Source organism: Alligator mississippiensis, chromosome 1 (assembly GCF_030867095.1).
Source record: "Alligator mississippiensis isolate rAllMis1 chromosome 1, rAllMis1, whole genome shotgun sequence".
NCBI lineage: Eukaryota > Metazoa > Chordata > Crocodylia > Alligatoridae > Alligator > Alligator mississippiensis.
In genome coordinates this window covers 451,007,625-451,023,899 of record NC_081824.1, presented here as the reverse complement: position 1 = coordinate 451,023,899, position 16,275 = coordinate 451,007,625, and the positions used below count along the sequence as shown (strand labels likewise).

At 53.1% G+C, this 16,275-nt stretch overlaps 1 non-coding gene across 1 annotated transcript; it reads left to right on the top strand.

Moving 5' to 3' along the window:
* Positions 1-14,852: 14,852 nt before the first annotated feature.
* LOC132247950 (U2 spliceosomal RNA) lies at positions 14,853-15,039 on the top strand. The gene has a single exon (XR_009459335.1). It is a non-coding gene; the product is annotated as a U2 spliceosomal RNA (small nuclear RNA).
* The last annotated feature ends 1,236 nt before the right edge of the window (positions 15,040-16,275 follow it).

Sequence of the window (16,275 nt, the reverse complement as noted above, 5' to 3'; positions counted from 1 at the left end):
AGTGGTAAAGGAGAATTTGAAAGTGCTAGGGGTGACATTTGACTTGACTGGGACAGGAGAAAGGGCATGGGAAGAGATAGGGTCAAAGGTGAAGCAGGTATTGCGGTTATGGGGAACAAGGGGGCTTTCCCTGGGAGGGAGAGTAGAGTTGTTAAAGAGACTTTACTACCAGTGATATTATTTACAGGGATGGTGTATCCGCCATCCTGGCTTCAGGCAAGGAAAATTCAGACCGAGTTCTGCGTTTTCTTCTAGAGAGGAAAGAACGAGCATGATGGAACGGGAGAATTATATAAGGCGAAGGAATCGTGGGGGTGGAACTTTCCCCAAAGTGGAGGTTTTCATTTCTGGACACACGGTGGCAGCCATGGGGAGAGGGGGGCAAGGAGAAAAGGGATTGGCAGGGAAATTTTGTAAGTATTCATAGGGTGGAGAGTGTTGAGGAAGCTAGGGGTTTTTGGGACCTGGTGGATGGAGTCGTGATCTGAAAAGCCATCACTCCATTATGCACGGTTGGGGGCCTTTGTTAGAAGAGAAGGGATTGGAAGTTTTGGGGGCAGGTGGGATACAAGGGCCAAAGAATATATTTAAGCTAATTGGGGGAAGGGGTGGTTTAACAGATAGGGGAGACTTATCATGGGAGCAGGTATGAGAGGTGTGGAAAGGGGGTATAGATAAAAGATGGAAGGCAGAACACAGGGAGTTTGAGTTTCTGAGGAGGTTATTGATGGGGAGGGAAATTCAATATAGGTGGGGTTTGGTGAGGTCAGGGAAATGCCCAAGGGAATTATGTAATCAAGAGGAGATGGCACACCATATTTTCTGGGAAAGTTTGTGCGCCCAAAAGGTGTGGGGAAGAGTTGGGACATTTTTGTGGGGGAGTGGCTGGGGGAGAGGAGTGTCATACAAGAAGGTTATGTATGGATTGGTGGCGAAAGAATGGGAACAGAGGGTGTTCTTCATGGGGATTCGGGTGGCAATTTGGAAGGTGAGGCGGCTATTAGTTTTGAGGGGTTTATTTTACACTGTCCAGGAATGTTTGCAGTTGGCGTACCATGAAACGAAGGGGGATATAGGAGGGCAGGGATTGGGAAATGGTGAGTTGGAAGGGGTTGTTTTATCCCACGGGGGGGGGGTAAAGAATGTATGGTGGGGGGTCAGGGGGGAAGGAGAAGTGTTTTAATAGGAGGGAAAAGACATGTAAAGAGAAGCCTGAACGTGTCTAAATTGGGGTTTTTTGTTTTGTTTTTTTTTAAAACAAAGAGTGGGCTTCTCATGCTATCACTTTCGAGTTAGGTTACTGTTTCTCTGGTTAAAGGCTCGATGAGACGGCTAGGTAGAGGATAGCGTAAAAGTTAGTTGTGAAGAAGAAATGGATTCTCATGTAGTTAGTGTTTTCTGCATTTTATGGTTTTATTGGGGTGTTTTATGCATTACTAACACAAAAAAGAAAAATATCCATTCTTACCAGCTTAAAAATTGCTGGAAAGACCAAGAATCACTTTTTTCCCCGCACTGGGCCTGGTATTGCATGTCCTCCAGGACCAGCACCAACCCAGTCCAGCAGACTGCCATAACAACAGCCGTAAAAAAAAAAAAAAAAAAAAAAAAGCGAGTCAACTAGCAGCTTGTTTTTCTTTCCTCTGGTGCAGTGTGGGTTCTTGTCAGTGCTGACGGGCTAGGGAAGGCGGTGCCACCAATACATCCGAAAGAGTGCCGGTTGCGCAAGTGACAGCACTGCTCAGCTGAGTAGCTGAAGGGTCTTACGGTTCACCAGAACAGATTATGCGAAAACCCTGACTTGGGCTAGTAGCCAAAGACCTGGCATCGCCCCTTGGTCAGAGTAGGTGAACGCCTGTACTTTGAGGACAGAACATGGATAAACACCCCAGGACCCTAGGAGGCCCTGATCCACTGACAAGTACACTTGAGGCACATCAGGAGACCCCCAGCTGGGACAGACCACCAACTAAGGGATATGGAAGACCCTCACATGGGGGTGAGCCAGCGAACGCGAGTTGGCAATGAACCCCAACGCACCCCCTGCAATGTCGGGACCCTGACAGGTGGTGGTGGACCCCCAGCCAGCGGCAGACTCCGGGAGGAAGAGCGACTCTTAGAGCCAGGAATCCTGGCTGACAAGAGCCACCTCCAGGCAGAGGACCCCAGATCCCAAAGTCCCCCAGATGACAGTGGAGCACCCCGAGTGATGGCAGATCCCTCTGGACCACCACAGCCCCTCAGCGATGACAGCAGGCCCTAAGTGGCAATGGCCCCTAGACCGCTGTGGTCCTAAACACCCCCCCCCCACCGAGGGCCTCCCCACCATGGTGGGGGAGCTCTGGACCCCCTGCCACCAGACTCTCCGATGGATGACCCAGGCAAAAGTGCAGACGTGGCAGCGCTCACGTTCCTTCCCTTTCCCTCCCTGAAAAGCTGCTATGCCCAACCTGCCATCACACAGTGACCTGCACAAGCACCTATGGCACTTCCACCAGCTGCACCTAGCATTCTATTATGCCCTCTGCGGCACTGAAGCTCTTGAAGAACCACCAGAAAGGATGCAGAGGCCATGGAGCCAAGAGGAGACCCGGCATGCTGGCGAGGTCCATTGCCCCGGCCTGTCAGACCCAGGCCATGGTGCGAAGACCCAGACTGGCCACCCCGCTGACAACCCCACTGGACCAGATCTCCGGGCCCCCAGTGGAGAGATCTGTCCCAACAATAACATGACGCAGGTCTATGGCCAGGGATCCCTGACTGGACGCAATGCCCCAACCACACGGCCCTCCTCCAGGACACCTGGGGCCACCCAATGCCCCTGATCTGCTGAGGATCCCAGGGCCATCTGGAGGAAAAGCCACTGGGATCCTCCCAGCTCCTGAGCATGCCAGGATCTCCAGGTGTAGAGCCCACCCATCAGCAAAGGAAGCCCACCTCATGGTAAACCCTCTGGCTGGTGGAGCTCTCCCAGACCCCCACCTTCAAGGCCTTGGTGGCCCACCTCACAGAGGAGCTCTCAGCGGGTGCTTGGCCTGGCCGACCCTGCGGGGGCAACAACAACAAAACTACAGACCACAGCCACAGATGCAACCCAGGTGCCAGCCCTATGACCCAGTGGCAACCTCCCAGATCCAGAAGCTGTACCAGGCCAACTGTCCCAAGGCAGTGAGAGCGATCCTGGAAGGATCCTCAGCTTTCTGCCCAGTCCCCCAGGAAACTGTTTAATTATTTCAGCAGGGTCTTCAACCCCCCAGCAGAAGCTGCTGCCCCACGCCCTGCAACTGCTGGAGCATTGACCACTGGCCTCCCAGCAGAAAGGTTCAAGGACACCTTCATGCCACAGGAAGTGGAAACCCACCTCAAGAGGACCAGGGACACTGCCCCTGGCAGGGACAGTATCAAGTATAGTCTTCCCAAAAAACATGACTCAGGCTGCCTTGTTCTTTCTTTCTTTTTAACAGGTGCAGAGAATCCTGGCACACACCCACCACCTAGAACAGGGATATCATGGTCCTCATCCACAGTAGGGAAGACCTGACTGACCTGGACAACTGGAAACCCATCGCCCTGTGCTCCACCATCACCAAGCTGTACGCCAGCTGCCTGGTGGCCTGCTTCACAGACTGGGCAGTGACTGGTGGGGCCAGCAGTTGGAGGCAGAAGGGCTTCATGTCAATGGAGGGCTGCTACAAACATAACTTCACCCTCCAGGTAGCTTTAGGCAAGGCCTGGAGGACCAGGAACCAGTGCATGGTGGCATGGCTGGACATCTCCAACGTCTTTGGCTCCATGCCCCAACACCACAACTTCGGCACCCTCCATGAGCTGGGCCTACCAGACAGCCTCATCCACCTGGGGTGAGAGCTCTACCATGGATACACCATGACTGTCCGCGCCACTGATGGAGAGACTGTAGAGACCGCCCCCCAGATGGGGATGAGACAGGGATGCCCCCTCAGCCCCATCATCTTCAGCTTAGCCATGGAACTACTCCTTCGAGCCATGGTAGGCAGCCCCAGCAGGCTCCACCTGTACAGCCAGAAGTTAAGCATCCTGGCCTACACTGAGGACCTCGTTCTCCTCGCCCCTGATGCCACCCAGCTGCAGCAGATGCCGGACACGACATCTGAGGCAGCCAGGTGGATGGACCCGCGCTTCAGTGTTGCCACGTGCTCCTCTCTGCACACCGATGGCCAGCAGAAGAGCTGCGTCCTGGACTGCACCCTCACGATCCAGGGCCAGGCAATGAGGCACCTGCGTGACCGCGAGGCCTACTGCCACCTGGGGACGCCCACCGGCCACCAGGCCAAGCAGATGCCAGAAGAGGCCATCAAAGGGATCGTGCAGGATGCCCACAAGCTGGACTTGAGCCTGCTGGCCCCCTGGCAGAAGACAGACGCGGTGAAAACCTTCCACATCCCCCACGTCGAGTTCATCCCGAAAGGCTCAGTGGTCCCCAAGACCCCGCTCAAGAAGGCGGATGCCAAGATCCGGCCGCTACTCAAGCGGTGGCTGCACCTGCCACTAAGGGCCAGCAATGAGGTCCTGCACATCCCCTACTGGCAGGGAGGTGCCAACACACACAGCATGGGAGACCCCACGGTATGTACCATTGCTGCCAGTGCCCTGGAGGAAACCGCCCACAAGAGGATCGGGAGGCAGCCCACCGGACGTGACTTGGCCACCTTCCTCAGCAGCTCGCTGGAGTGCGTGTTGCGGGACATGTTAAAATACGTGTGGGGGAAAGGGGGTGGTGATGGGGAGCACGGATTTGGAGAATGCATATGACAGTGTGGCGCACAATTGTGTGTTTGGAGTTTTGGAAAGAATGGGGTTTCCAGGGAAGTTTGTAGGGTGGGCGAGAGCACTGTATGGGAGGACACGAAGTAGGGTGTTGAAGGGGTTTTTGGGGGAAGAGTTTAGGATGGGGAGAGGGGTGCATCAGGGGTGCCCCTTGTCTCCAGGGTTGTTTGTCTGTGGGATGGAGCCGCTGGCACAGTGGGTTAGAAGGGAGAAAAGGGCGAGGGGGATAGCGGTGCCAGGGGGAGGGGAGCTAAGGGTGACATTGTATATGGACGACGTCACATTTGTGGCTTGGGATGAGGGATCGGTGAGGCGGGTAGTAGACAGGATTAGCGAGCATGGGGAGGCAGCGGGATCCCAGGTAAATAGCGGAAGAGGAAAATGTTAGCAGTAGGGGAGTGGAGGGGTTTGGGGGATAAAGGGCAGAAGGTGGAGCGGGGGGGGGATAAAAGTTTTGGGGGTGCACATGGATGTGGAGGGGAAAGGGGAACAGGCGTGGGAGGAGGTCAGAGGGAGGGTGAAGAGAGGATTAGGGCTATGGGGGGGATGCGGGGGTTGTTTTGGGGGGGGAAGGTCAGGGTGGCAAAGCAAGTGTTACTGCTAACAGTGTTGTTTGTAGCAGTAGTGTACCCGCCAGCCTGGTTACAGGTAAGGCGGGTACAGATGGAAGTGTGTTTATTTTTGGGGGGAGGAGAGACAGAGGGTGGTGAGAAAGGAGTTGTACAAGAAAGAAGAGAGTTGGGAGGGTGGGGGTTACCGGAGTTAGAGGCTTTTGTTTATGGTCATTTTTGGAAGACAGTGGTGCGGGTGGCAAGGATGGAGGAGGGGAGGGAAAGTGGGGGGGGTTGTCAGTATTGGGCAGGGAGGTATCTGAGGAGGTTGGGATTACACAGGGGGCAGGGCAGGACAGTGGACGGGTTTGTGGGCAGAAAAGCCCTGCGAGGTGGTATGTACGGGGGTGGAACTTTTTGAGGGCAAAGGGGTTGGCCAGATTAGGTTGTGAGGGGTTGGGGGAGGCAAAGAGGATGTTGAGGGAGAGCAGGGGAAAGGATGGGATGACAGATATTGGGGAGTTGTCATGGGCACAGGTAGGGAGGGTGTGGAAAGGAGAGCATGAAGATTTTGCATGGCGGGTGTTGAGGAAGATACTACCAGTAAGGCCAGAGCAAAGCAGATGAGGCTTAATTCGCTAGGCGAAGTGCCCGAGGAAAATATGCACAGGGGTAGAAGTGATAGATCACGTGGTGTGGGAGTGCCAGTTTGCACAGAGGGTGTGGCAGCAAGTAGATAGGTTTTGTAAAGCAGCTGGGGGGGGGGTGGGGAGTGTGTTACTTTTGAAGGTGCAATGTCTGGGTTGCTAAGTCACAGGGAGAAGGAGTGGGAGAAGAGTTCTGTTGTCATGTACACGGGTGCGGTGTGGAAAGGGAGGTGTTTATTAGTGCAGAAGGGTTTATATTTTACATCAAGGGAATGCGATCAGTTGATGTACGCAGAGTTGTGATATTACAAAAATAAAGAGAAAAAGAAATGGAAAGGAATCGATTGGAGGAGGTTGACCAAGAGGGAGGAGGGGGAAGCAAACGGAGAAATGTATAATGGGAATGAAGCGGAGATTTCGGAGTATAAAGGTGTTGGAACTATGTATTTTTAGATGTAATAGAGAGTGAGTGTAAATGTTAAAAAAGCAGAAGTAAGGGGGGAAAAAAGGGGCGGGAATGCACTAATAGCAGTTTCTTTTTTGTGGGGGAGGGGAAAAGCGACAGTAATAGATGTGAAATGTTTAGAATAGGTGTAAAAGGGGAAAACTGCTCGAGTTTGTAAAATGGATTGCATGATAGTTTGTGATTTCTGTTTGGGCTTTGTGTTTTATACGTTTTTGATACTTTATTAACAAAGTAAAGTATTCTTACTGAAAGAAGGCTTTGAAGGAGCGACTCTGCTCACAAGAACAGAGTTTATGGAGAAGTTATTGCTTAAAGATATTGGGCTGAATCCTAGAGATTTAAGCACTGGGATTGTTCATGAAAATTCTGATGTTTGGGGGTTAACTTTTTGGAAAGAAAAGCCAATGAGGAGTTCTGGGAGAGACAAGGGCAACTTACAAAAGAAGTGAAATGGAAAGGATTGCGGTTTGAAACAGGAGAGAGTACTGTTTCTGAGAACGTTTAACCATGAATTAGAAAGAGAGGATGTAGAAAGATGCTTGGGGGCCAAGTGCAAAGGGTGAGGTATTTTTCCATAACTCTTTCCACCCACAAGATCTGGACAGGGTCCTGGAGAGCAAAAGTAATATTAATGGAGGACCCCAATTTTGGAGGAGTAAGACACACAGCATCAAACTTCTACCTAGGGCCCCATACAGGCTACGTAAACTATGTTGGGCAGCCACAGTTATGCAGTAGATGTGGGAAAGGAGGGCACATTGCGGCTTTCTGTGCACAAACCAGGCGTTTCAAATGTGGGGAGATGGGACACAGGGCAAACGAGCGCAAGAAACAGATGAAGTGTAACACATGTGGGGAAGAGGGGCACACATAGAGAGTGCCTGTATTCTTATGCGAACAAGGCGAAAAACCAAGAGAGAAGGAAAGAGAAGCTCAAGAGGGCGAGATGGAGGCAGACAATGAGTCAGGGATATCTGCTAATGAGGTCTCAGAGCACAGGGAAGCATCTGTGTGTGGGGAAAGAGGCAGGGGAGGGGCTGGAGCTGGCAATGGGGTTAGAAATGCTGGAAGAGCTAGAGAGAGACTGGCCACCTCCACGGTTGAAAATCGTGGTCGAGAGGGAGCCTGAGGGCAGGAAAGAAGGAGGAAAGCAGGCAGGGACACAACCAGCTTCGAAGAATGACAAGTCCTGCTCAAGAGGGAGTCAGGGGATCCCGCTGGGGCAGGCAGCGAGTGGGACAGAGAAGCCAAAGAGAGAAAAGAAAGGGGCAAAGGGAAGGAAAACAAAACAGGGATGGGAAGAGGATGAAGAGGAAAGGGGTGAGAGACAAGGCAGGGGGAGGAAACACCCAGGAGAACCCGCAGCAGGGGAACAGAGCCTGGAAGGGAGGGGGAAGGGAGCAAAGGAGCAGAGGGTTATTTGAGCCTGGCGGCAATCGTTAACATAGCTCACATGACGGGCATGAGGGAGACGGGTCACTGGGTGGAAGGGCAGGGCAGGGCAGGAAAGGGGGCATAAGGGAAAGGTCATCCATGAGTAAGGAGATGAGGAAAACATGAAGAATAATATTGTGGAAGGTGAGGAGTTTGTTGAGGAAGCAGAGATGGGAGAGGATTAAAAAGATACTAGAAACAACAGAAGCAGAAGTGCTGTGTGTGCAGGAGTGTGGGATAGGGTGGGGAAGAGAGTGGAGCTGGTTAAGAAAGCAGTGGCAGTGGGGACCTTCCTGGTGGGCGGGAGCAGGAGGGGACCAAAACCTGTGGGTGGGAATTTTGACTGGGGAAGGACAAGTGCTGGTGTAGGGGCAGGTACAGAAGATGGTGCTGGAGTGGGAAGGGGAGACAGTCACCATCTGGAACATGTATGCACCGGGGGTGACAGGAGAGAGGATGGGCTTGTTTAAGAAACTGGGAGTGTGTTGTGGGGGAGGGGGACAGAGTTGTGGTGGGGGATTTCAACTGCATCAGAGAAAAAGGGGACAGGGTAGGGGAAGAACATGAGGGAGAACTGGATGGGACAGGGAGATTGCTAGGGAGATGGGCACAGGAAGAAGGACTGAAAGATATTTGGAAAGGGGAGGCTGTCTGTACAAGGATGGGGCAAGGGAGGAGGAAAAGATCAGGGATAGATTTTGTGTTTATGTCAGAAGGATTGAGGGTGCAAAAGGAGATAAGGGAAGTGGGAATGTCGGATCATAACATCTTAGGAGTGGAGATCGGACGAGGGGAAGCGGGGAAGGGGGTATGGAAATTGATTTTGAAAGACCTAGAAGATGGAGAGAGATGCAGGGAATTAGTGGAAGAATATAAGGGATGGAGAACATTGAAAAAGTAGTTTGAAACAAAGTGGGAGTGGTGGGTAATGGTGAAGGAAAGGATCAAAGAATGGTTTAGGAAGCAAGGGGGGGGGGAGAGCAAAGCAGACAAAGCACAGTTTGATACAGAAGCAGCAAGGAGTACAAGGATTAGTAAAGGAAGCAGAAGCAGGAGAAGATGTAAAAGAGGAACTGGGGATGGCATGGAGGAAGGTGGAAGAGTGGTTTGAACAGAGAGGAAGGGAAAGAATATTTTTGGCGCGGGCACCGTGGGTGCAGAAAGGAGAGGAGTGGAGTGGATGTTTTGCAGAGACGGTTCGGAATGGGAAGAAAGAAATGAAGGAAATAGTAACGGAAGGGGGGCAGGTAGTAAAGGAGCAGAAGCAGATCTTTTAAAAGAAGTAACAAGGTTCTATAAGGACCTGCATAGTAAAAGGGAAGAAAGAGGAAGAAGAGATGGCAGAAGGGGAAGAAATACAGCAAATGAAGGAAAAGGAAAGGGAAGATTTGGAGAAAGAGCTAACAGCAGAAGAAATAGAAGAGTGTCTGAAAGGAATGAAGACAAATAAAGTGCCAGGGGTGGATGGGATACCAGGGGAGTTTTACAAAAAATTTTGGGGGTGGTTGGGGACAGACATAAAAGGAAGTGTTTAAAGAAATGATGGAAGGGGGAAAGGGTTTGCAGAAGGGGTAATAGTATTGTTGTATAAAGAGGGGGAGAAAAGGGTTGGCAAAAGACAGGGAAGATTAAAATTAAATCAAATCAGTCATATTACCAACCCTTCTGTTCATGGGGTGGGTACACCCTCCATTGTGCAGACAAGCAAGGCAGATACAAAAAGGAATTGTGCGCGTTTTACTGGGGAACTAAAGGGAAAAAGGGGAGCACATAGCGAGATTTATAAAGCAAGGGAATTAGGGCAGTGGGGTTTTCTAGAGGTTGAAACATTTGTATATGGGCATGGGGTGGCAGCATTAGTAAGGGAGGCATGAAAAGGGGAAGAAATAGCAGGGAAGGTTGCAAAGTATTGAGGAGGCAGAGTTCTGAGGGCATGGGGGATATTTGGAGAAAGATGGACAGGAACGTGGGCAGAGAAACCATCACAGGACGTGGATAGACTGGCGGCATTTGCAAGAGCACAGGGTTTGGAAAAATTGGGGCTGGAGGGACTGCAAAAAGCAAGGGTGATCTTCAAAACAATTAGGGGTAAAGATGGATTAACAAACATGAGGGATTCAACATGGGAACAGGTGAGAGGTGTGGAAGGGAATAGCAGATGAAAGATGGAAAGGGGTTCATGGGGAAGTAGCATGGTGTATAGTGAGACGGGTATTATCAGTAAGGGAAGTACTACATAGATGGGGTCTGGTGAGATGGGCGGGTGCCCTGGAGAGTTCTGCACACAGGAAGAAATGGTTCACCACATCTTCTGGGAGTGTGCGTTTGCGAGAGGTGTGGGGAAAAGTAGGGGAATTTCTAAAGGGAGATACGATACCCTTTGTGCCCAATCCTATGGAAGTGCAGTGTATGGATTGGTTAAAAGAGGAGAGAGGCAATGGGAGGTACTGGTGATCTTGATGGGAATGAGGGTGGCACTACAGAAAGCAATGTTTGTTGGTAGGGAAGGGGGTATATTTCCCGGAAAGGGCATGCACACAGCTAGGATATTATGATATCAAGGACTACATTGGGGGAAGGACAAGAAGTGAAGGGAATAGGGTGTGGCAAAGCGTTTGGTGGCAGGAATTTCTTTCATCCGGCCAAGATAGGGAGAGGAAAAGTGTCGGGAATCAGGGAAGAGAGATAAATGGAAAAGGTGGGGAAAAAAAATTGGGAAGACAGCAGTACAAAACATTGAATTCTGCATCACAAATGATGCATTATGAAAAAAAGTGTTAACTGGAAATAAAGTGGGGAAAGATGCAAGATGACATTAAAAGGGGGGGAAAAAAGTCAATGTATGGATTGTATATAAATAAGAACGGGGAATATGAGACAAAGGAATTATATATATGAAGGAAATGAGGAACAAATGGAAAAAGGAAAAAAAAAAAGACTATTTGTAAAGATGAAGAGTTATGAGAAGATTTAAAGTGATTCAAGAAGAGATATGGGAAAATGAATTGTCACTGGCCTGTTATTGCACTTTCTGCAGGACCAGCACCAACCCAGTCTGGTGGATTGCCAGAACAACAGCAATAAGAAGTGAGCTGACTAGCAGCTTGCTTTTCCTTCCTCCAGTGCAGCATGGGTGCTTGTCAGGCATGACGAGCTAGGGAAGGCAGTGCTGCCAGTGCAACCGGCGCTCTTCCGGACGTACAAGCAACCGCGCCGCTCAGATGAGTAGCTGAAGGGTCTTACGGTTTGCCTGACCCAATAATGTGAAAATCCTGGCTCAGGCTAGTAGCTGAAGACCTTGGGTCTTCCCTCAGTCGGAATAGTGGAACACCTGTGCTCCAAGGACAGAACGTGGATAAACACCCCCAGATCCCAAGGACGTCTCGATTCACTGTCAAGAACCTGCAAGGCACGCATGGAGACCCCAGTTAGGGCGGACCGCTGACTAGGCGTCACAGAGGACCCTCCCAGGAGGGTGAACCAGCAAACACGAGCTGGTGACAAACCCCCCCACAATGTCGGGGTGCCGACAGGCGGCTGTTGACCCCTGGCCATTGATTGACCCCCAGAGGCAGAGGGACTCTGAGCCCAGAACCCCAGCTGACAAGACCCACCTCCCGGCAGAGGACCCCGGATCCCGAGAACACTCCCCAGACAATGGTTGAGCCCCCTGAGAAATGGCAGACCCCTCCAAACTCCCACAGCCCCTCGGTGCTAACAGCGTACCCTGAGCAGCAATGGCCCGCAGACCCTGGTGGTCCCAAGGAAGACCCCTCCCCCCCCAAGACTCCCACCGTCCCCTGGTGGAGGAGCCCCGAACCCCCAACACTAGATACCCCTACAGATGACCCAGGGGGAGGTGCAGACAGGGCAGTGCTCATATTCCTCCTCTTCCCCCTCCCCGAGAAGCTGTCATGCCCGACCTGCCACCCACAAAGACAACACAGGTCACACGACGACATGCAATAACACCTACGTCGCTTCCACCAGCTCTGCCTAGCACTCTTTTGCACCCTCTGTGGCACCGAGTACGAGACCCTGAAGCTCCTGAAGAAGCACCACAAGGAATACAAAGGCCACGGAGCCGAGAGAAGACCTGGCATGCTGCCACTGCCCGTCAGACCCAAGCCACAGTGCAAAGACCAGCCACCCTGCTAACAACCCCCTGAAGGTCTGGTCCAATGGATCCTCTGATGGAGAGGCCTGCCCCAGAAATGCCACCACACAGGTCTAAGCCCAGGGATCCCCGACCAGACGTGATGCCCGAACCAGAAAGTCCTCCTCCCGGACCCCCAGAGCCACCCGACGCCGCTGGCCCACTGAAGATCCCAGAGCCACCCGAAGACCACAGACTGCAGCCACAGAGGCAACCCAGGTGACAGTGCTGTGACCCGGCACCAGCCTCCTAGCTCCAGAAGCTCTACTGGACCAACCATCCCAAGGCACTGAGAGAGATCCTGGAGGGACCGTCAGCTTTCTGCCAGGTCCCCCCAGAGACTCTGTTCAACTACTTCAGCAGGGTCTTCTACCCCGCAGCAGAAGCCGCCGCCCCACATCCTGCAACCATCGAAGTGGACAATGCCCAGAGGACCAGGAAGCAGCATGCGGTGGTGTGGCTGGATATGTCCAATGCCTTCGGCTCCATGCCCCACCGCCACATCTTCAGCACCCTCCATGAGCTGGGCCTACTGGGTGGCATCATCGTGGTGCGAGAGCTCTGCCATGGATGCACCACAACCTTCTGTGCCACTGACGTAGAGACCACGGAGATCCTCATCCAGTTGGGGGTGAGACAGGACTGCCCCCTCAGCCCCAGCTTAGCCATGGAACTGCTCCTTTGAGCCACAGCCTGCCCCAGCAGGCTCCTCCTGTATGGCCAGAAGTTGAGTGTCCTGCCCAACACCAATGGTCTCATTCTCCTCATCCCTGATGCCACCCAGCTGCAGCAGATGCTGGACGTGATATCCAAGGCGGCCAAGTGGATGGGCCTGCGCTTCAACGTCACCAAGTGCACGTCCCTGCACATGGACAGCAGGCAGAAGAGCCGCATCCTGGACTCCAGCCTCACAGTCCAGGGCCAGGATCAGGACAGAGCTCAGGACAGAGATGAGGCACCTGCGTGATAGTAAGACCTACTGCCACCTAGAGACGCCCACCAGGCACTGGTCCAAGCAGATGCCACAAGATGCCACCAATGGGATTGTGCAGGATGCCTGCAAGCTGGACTCATCACAGCACTTATCTTCTGCCAGGGGGCCAGCAGGGAACACCTTCCTCATTCCCCACGTCGTATTCATCCCAAGAGCCTCGGCGGTCCCCAAGACCCTCCTCAAGAAAGCGGATGCCAAGATCCAGTGGCTGCTCAAGAAGCAACTGCACCTGCCACTAAAAGGCCAGCAACGAGGTCCTGCACATACCCTACTGGCAGGGAGGTGACAACATCCCCCTCATGGGAGACCTCTGCAACATGGTGGTGGTCACATATGCCATTTGCCTCCTGACCTGCCCAGATGCCATGGTAAAATGTCATTGCTGCCAGCACCCTGGAGGAGATCACCCACAGAGGATCCCGAGACAGCCAACTGCATGCAGCTTGGCGACCTTCCTCAGTGGCCTGCTGGAGGGCGAATTCAGCAGAGACAGCAAGGACTTTGCATCACCGTGGAGCCGAGCCTGCAACACCACATGCCGCCTTCAGAAACACATTGGCTGCTCCTGGATCTGGACCAAGGAGTGCCAAGAGTCTCCCTGGAACCAGCCCTGCATGCCGACCGCATCACAGTGACACCCTGCATGAGGACCTTCCTGAGCGGTTCCTGAAGGACCCCAACCGAAACAAGTAAGCTGGTGACCTGAAGGCCAAACCCAACCAGGGTAAGGTCTTTGACATCACCTTGAAGTGGGACTCCAGCAATGACTTGATACCCAGCAGGAGTGTCATGCACTTTGCAGACTGGCACTTCCTCTACCGCGCCCGCCTCAACTGCCTGCCTCTGAATGGGGCTGTCCACTTCGGCCACTGGGACAAGAGATGCCAGTGATGCGGCTACACAGCGGAGACCCTCCCCCACGTGCTGTGCAGCTGCAAGCTGCATGCCAGAGCCTGGCAGCTCCACCACAACACTGTCTAGGATCACCTGGTGAGGGCCATCCCAGCCACAGCGGGGGAGATCTCTGTGAACCGCACTGTCCTGGCCTGAGAGCCAGATGTGACCCAACAATCAGCATGAGCGAAGAGGCCAAGAAGGGCACGATCATGGACGTAACCATCCCCTTCAAGAACCGGCGCCAAGCCTTCACCAATGTCCGGGGTCACAAGCGGGAGAAGTACACCCCGCTGGCCAACATCTTGAGAGGCCGTGGCTATAACAGCACAGTCCATGTGGTCACTGTGGCAACGCTTAGACCCTGGGATCCCAGCAATGAGATCGTCCTGCGTGCCTGCTGCATCTCCCACCCCTATGCCAAACTGATGCCCTGCCTCATGGCATCAGACATGATCCACTGGTCCCACGACATCTACGTGGAGCACATCACGCGCTATCACCAGTACTCCGACCCCCCAGACCGACTGCCACTGGACTGGACTCAGGGGACCACCTGAACCTGGTGCTGCAATTGATAGACTTTGAGCAGAAGGTTCAAAAATGGACCACCCCGGTCCACTGGAAGAGGAACCCTGCAATGAGACTCTATATATTGACTGAGGAAACGGTCTTCAGCCTACTCTCTCCATTACAGACCGTTGTACTGATTTGTGTGCATCTCTCCTCTGTCTTGGTGTTGCAACCCCCCTGCCTCCCCTGTCCCCACCCCCTGGCTTAGTTGGATAACATCATATTTTTTGAAACCTAGTTGAATTCCCCTCCTCATCCCCCAACCCTCTTTTGTTAGTCCCTCCCTCAGGCGGTCTATATTTCCTTACTGGCTTTGTCATCTTTTTGGTTCATAACTCTTAACATCCACTAATAAAATTCAAATCTGTTCTTATCAGTTTAATTGCTGATAACAACCTTGATGGGAACACTGATGCATTAAAAGCATTCTTGGCACAGGGAGAGGGCCTCCAGGTTTGCTTCAACCACTCCAGGTATCAGCCTAGTATTGCAGTGCTGCTGAGCCAGATGCCTGCTCCCCTACTAGGGGAACTCCCCACTCAGATCCAAGAGCAGCACAGGCCTGGGCCTGGGGCCCGAGTCACTACTCCTGGGTGACCGCTGGGGGGGGGGTGGTCAGGCCCTATGCAAATTGGGGCCAGCCAGTTCACAGGGAGGCTGGAAGGGGCTTAGGCCAATGCATGGGTGCACACTCACCTCCCTGCCAGTCTGGCAGATGGCAGGCTGGGGCAGCCCCTGTTGCCAACAAGTACAGTGGCCTCCCTCCCTACCCCCCAGCCTCTCCAGGAAAGCCGCCCAAGACAAGACGCTGCCTTCATCGAGCATTAGAAATCAACAGCACCACCCAAAGCAAGAGGAGCAAGGGGGGGGAAAGCCAAGCCAATACACAAATAGCCAACCCCAAGAGTGAGCAGGCATATGACTGGCAGGAATGAAGGAACAGGCAGCACCTCACTGGTTGCCTGCCTGCCAGGAAGCCTCCCCCCAGAAATGCAACTGTGCCCTACAATGCCCCACCCCACCACACGCCTGCAATGCCACCCACAGGGCCACTGACTGACTGTGGCTTTCCTGCAGGGGAACCAGGCACTGTGGGACTGCCACCCAACCACAGCCCCATCCAGAGAGCCTTCAGCCCCTGCCATGGCCAGGCCTCATCTTGGTGGGCCAGGGCCCATCTTACCCTCAGCCCTGGTCCTCTCTGACCTGACCTCACTCATCAGGCCCCCTCGGCCCCTGGCCCTGATCCACCTCTGGCCCTGGGCAGCTAATCTTGAAGGCTCATATCAGGGCAGCCGGGGTGAAACCCAGCTGTTTCCTGGCTTGCCCAAGAGGGACCCAGGAGGATGGCAGAACAGGAGAAGACAGCAGAGCAAGATCCGGGCCAGACATGAGGGTGATCAATGGAGCAGAGACCCACAGGACTGCAGTGCTTTGAAAAGGTCAGGTACCTGAGGGGAGCAGGCCATGGGAGCAAGAGGTGGTGGGAACCCCAGGGTAGGTCAAGACCAGCAAGCTCATCATGGGAACTCCCAGCAAAGATGGAGTCCAAACCCTGGTATTCAATAGTTATAGGATTTGGATGGGGTCATGGAAGGCATAGGTAATTTTACATGCACAGGTGAGACATGGATGGGATTTATCACCTTCCTTCAGTAATTTATTTTGGGTCACCCCAGGGTTATTTTGGACAGCCCAAACTACGTAGTAAGCGAGGGGGCACTTGATGTTTTTTTGTTCTAGGACTGTTTGCT